Source organism: Tupaia chinensis, unplaced genomic scaffold (assembly GCF_000334495.1).
Source record: "Tupaia chinensis unplaced genomic scaffold, TupChi_1.0 Scaffold000100_1, whole genome shotgun sequence".
Lineage (NCBI taxonomy): Eukaryota > Metazoa > Chordata > Mammalia > Scandentia > Tupaiidae > Tupaia > Tupaia belangeri.
The window spans coordinates 1,991,709-1,996,547 of record NW_006159564.1 but is presented as its reverse complement, the minus strand read 5'-3'; the positions used below and the strand labels follow the sequence as shown (position 1 = coordinate 1,996,547).

Here is a 4,839-nt window from a genome sequence, read left to right as displayed (position 1 = left end):
GATATGCATGCACATGCACCTGGCATGATTTTCAAGTCACTGGGTCCAGAATGCAAACTGTGTAGTTGGTTACATGTGATCCAGCACTTTAACCTCCATACCACCTGCTGCCCTTGTTTTTAATTTTTTTTTTTAGCAAGAAAAAAATACTTATCCAAGATTCCTAGCTTTCTAGTTCTAAAAACTCTTACACAAAACTAGATTTTTTTTTTTAAGGGGATGAAATGGGGAGAATGGTAACAATAATTACTGGAATCCCTTGTTTCATGAATGAGTAATGCCCAATGTCATAAGGCTACTTCAGAAAACTGGTTTTTTTCTTTTCTTTTTTTATGGTAACAAAACCATTGCATAATGTTTACCACTTCAACCACTTTATTTATACAGTTCAGGGCATTAAATACATTAATGTTGTTGTGTATGAGGTTATTTTTAAAAATTAATTTTGTTCTTGGTCACTTTTTTCCTTCAGCATAAAGTTGAGCTAAAATCCCTCCATAGCCAGTTTAGGGAGGTCATTATTCTTGTGAAGAGAATTCTGATATCAACAAGATAATTCTGAATTACTTCTTCTACTACTTCTTAGGTAGGTTGTATGAAGTCAGGATTAGCAAATTGTGGATGAAAAGCTATTTCAGGTCCTCATAACCAACGTCAATGGAAAATTCTTTCTTTGAGAGTGCCTTGATTCCAGTGTACTGTTTAATCCACTTGGCCATCTCTATCATACTTACGAAATTCTTTTTCTAAATCTGGGCAGACATAACTATAGCACTCCTTTACTGCCATAGCCGTTTCCAGGGATTGCTCTGCAGGAATTCCTACTTCTTAGCCTCTGACCAGTTGCTGAATGAAATATGTGATAGCTCGGCCTGTGGTTGGAATGTGCTTACCACAGCTGCCAATCACATATCCTTCAAGTCAGAAGTGAGACAGGAGGACACCATCTTTACTATCTGTTCCCATTCCAATCAGGGTCTGTTCTCCTACTTGTTTTGGAAAACAAAACAGCTCAGAATGCTGCTAATGCAAGAACAGCCTGCCCAGCTGTGTACAAGCCTGGGATATGAAGGACTCAAACATTATTTTGGCAGCTGTTTTCTGGAACATTTCATGGAGGTTTAGTCAAAAGTAAGTAGTGACATTCAGGTTCTGCTTTAGGTATTTAAAGATCACTCATGCTATAAGCCTTTCCAATGGCCTTCCACTAAACCATGGTGGAATGGCCACTTCACTGTACATAAGACTTTTCTATTACCGCGTCGCCAGTGGAGAAGTGTAGGGTGTTGGGACTTTCCATCACTCTCTTTCGAACTTGATTGTTCACTTTTGCTGACTGTATTTGCAGCACATTCCAGTTCTATTTAACCAGTGCCACGATTCACAATACAAGCTTCTAGTTACTCTGTCATTTTACTTCTCTTCTGCTCTGGCAGCTATCACCATCTGGTCTGTGCCAGTCTGGTTCTGAGATTGATGGCAGGAGATGGGGACTATCTAACTATCCATAGCAAGCTTCCCTCTCTTATTGTACAACTTCTTTTCACACTGCCTTTTCTCAGGAAGCCTAGATGGCCCATAGGTGCCCATGCCCTAGTCAGATTTAGGCCAGCATTACTCAGTGTAGCCAGTATAATTGTTTTGAATGGGGGTTTTATGATACCAAAATAACACTTTAATTTCTAAGTAAGTTGTTTGCCTCATTGCTAAAATAAAAAAGACCTAAATATCAAGCCTAGTCTAGACAAATGTCGGCAAAAATCCAAGACAGGTAGATGGGAAATAAAGTTTGAAAAGAGCCAGATAAAAACTGCTTAGGCTAGAAATATGAAGGGCTGGCAATGGGGAGATCATGAAGGGGACAATCAAATGTAACCACATACACAAAGGTATGTTGAACGTATGGGTATGAGGTAACAGATCTGGAGGAAGACTGAGGAGAAGACCAGTTAGGTGTAGGTAAGGGAAACTGAGCTATGCAGAGGTTACTGCAGTAAGTGTGTTTTAACTGATTAGTTCTCTGGGCAGTGCACTCAAACATGGGTGCACATCTGAATGACTCTTGTTAAGGAGAAAGATATAGCCCTCTGGGTCCCACCTGAGACCTACTGAATGAGAATCTCCAGGGCTGTTATTTGTTACTTTTTGGAAGCTTTATAAGAGATGAAGAAAGGATTCTTGAGGTAGAAGAATAATTTTTGTGCTAGTCTAGAAACTAGGTTTTAGTGCTGAAGAACAGAGAGGTGGCCTGAAGAGCTGAATAATCCCACCTGCCAAAAGGATGGAAATTATTGTTTCCCGCTCAGCCATTGAGACAGACTGGGAACTCAAGAAAGTAGCTCTCTCTGCAGCATCAGGACTGTTTAAGAACATATAAGCCAAAGAAGTTATGTGATGAAACAAGGTTACTAGAGGAAGACTTCGAGGACACTGAGCAGGTCAGTGGCAGTTGGATTGTCACTAGGGCTAACCTCTGTAGAGGAGGGTGGCTTCTCCAGAGCAGGATAATGGAGATTAGAGAATAACAAAGCAGGATATATGTGATTCAATGTAATATAAACAAGATTATGATAATGATAAATAAAATTAAAAAGCAAACAAACAAGCAAAAACCCAAAGCAACAATACAGAGTAATAGAAGCAATATTGAATAGAAGAGGCCAAAATAGGCACAGGAATACCTGTAAGTCTTCAATGTGGCTGAAGATGCTGCTATCTTGTCTCAGTCCCTTGGAAGGAGAGTTGTTGACCAAAATGAGATAATAACTGTATGATGTGTTTATACTGAGTTGCAGGAGCACATTGGGTGACTGTCTGCTTCATAAAGTTGAATAGCCATGTATCCCTGGTATTTTATTTTAATTATATTAAATTTACAGTGCATTATAAGCTCCATAATGTGAGATTTTGCCCCTCCCCCCTTCTTGCAGCTGTATCCCTAGCAAGTAGAACAGTGCCTGATGCATAGTAGATGAGTCTAGATACTCAAAACATGTTGAATAAATGGATGAATTGATTGTTTCAAAGGTTAGATTAAGAACACTAGAAACACCCAGACCCAGATAAATCTTATCAACCAAAGAGGCTGGGACTACATATCATTGTCCTCTTAAGGGGGAGCTTATAAAGTTGATGTTGAAAATTTGGTCTTAACCTAAGTGTTTATCTTATTTATCCTCTTGCTTTTTCTTGGGGATAGTTTATATACATATTTTTCCAAATTAAAATAAATGTTCAGATCGTTAATTCATACTAAATGTAATAGTATCAAGTACTTCCAAAGGCATTACTTTTTTTTTTTTTTTTTTGCTATAGGGCATACACACTCGCCCACTAAGGACAGAGAGAGAGACAGTGAGAGAGAGAAAGGGAGAGAGAGAGAGAGAGAGCTCACCTTCCAGGAGGTGGTCATGCTGCAATCCCTTCTCGCCTTCATTCTCCTTTTGGAATTTTGGGTGTGCCCATGTTCCCAACATGATTTGCAGCCACCGAGTCCAGGACTCAAACCATGCAGTTGACCATGTGGGACCCAGCTGCCTTAATCTCCATGCCACCTGCTGGGCTAAGTTAACATTTTCTTAATAGAGAAATCTCTCTCTCTCTCTCTCTCTCTTTTTTTTTTTTTTTGCAACAAAGATTACAGTTTTATTATGTACATTAGACATTCATGTAAAAGATGTTTTGCTTTTCAAAGAATTTCCCCTATTTTGCTGTCCTGTCTATCTTTCTCAGTGCAATAATAATTACTACTCTCACAAATAAGCCACTCCATTGGTAGAACATAATTATATATTGGTTTCACATTATCCTCTCCAAAAACTTAACCCTTTATCTTAACCCTGTATTTCATGACACAGTACTTAATAGAACTGCACTGCACTTAAATTACAAGAAACCAAAGAAATCAGAACAAACAGTAGTCAAATTCCTGTGAATGAATGCTAGGGGCCCCAGGTACTGATTAGCAACAAAGTACTAATTTAGTACTGATTTAGTAACGAAGTATCTACTGGCACAAACCTTCTATTTATTTATATAATTAAAACAGAAATAACAGAAATGAAACCTACTTTAATGAAAAGAGAACTCAGGAATGAGGTCATTAAATAGAACTAAATACATCTAAATATAAATACCATGTACTGCCTGCTTAATATCCAGACTACCTATTCCGAATTCTAGCCTCAGGGAAAAAGGTCAGAGACAATTACAAAGAAGGTGCTTCAGATCATCAGGTCCATTTTAGGAACAATGAGACCTTTGGGAAACTGTTAGTGTTTCTGTTTATCAGGGACTTCTATGGGTCCTTTTGTGTAATCCATCTATGTCTGTACCCTTACAGTCTCCTTTGCCTTTATTTTTATCACTGGATTCTTGTACAGCGTTTTTAGGCCACATACGACTAACAAAAGGGGAGATCAGAGGGTATATGTATGGCTCCAGGAATGTTTTGTAGATCCAGAGCAGAACTGGAATGACGATACATGGACTGCACGCCATTGTCCCAGGCTTGAGCTCCTAAACGTGAGAGCGCGGCGGGGCGTACCTGAGACCTGGCGGGCTGCACGGCGCCAGCGCCGGCGCTATGGAGGGAGGAAGGAGGAACGCGCCCCAGTGGGAGCTTGCGGAGCGGCTCGAGAAATCTCTCTTTTTTAATAAGAAAAGTTTTTGCTTTGAAATTATTTTGACATGTAAAATTTAGAGAAATAGAATGTGAAGTGATTTAATATGTATTGGAACACTGGACGGAGAATGACACTCTCAGCCTTAAAGAGAAGTCATCTGTGAATTTATAGAGGATAGAATCTATGTTTCTTCTTTTGTCTTTTTTTTTTTTTT

At 39.1% G+C, this 4,839-nt stretch overlaps 2 pseudogenes; both read right to left on the bottom strand.

The window, feature by feature from the left end:
* Positions 1-468: 468 nt before the first annotated feature.
* Positions 469-1,083, bottom strand: LOC102499675 (actin-related protein 3 pseudogene; annotated as a pseudogene).
* Positions 1,084-4,287: 3,204 nt separating this feature from the next.
* LOC102499260 (UPF0729 protein C18orf32 homolog pseudogene) lies at positions 4,288-4,525 on the bottom strand (annotated as a pseudogene).
* Between the last annotated feature and the right edge of the window lie 314 nt (positions 4,526-4,839).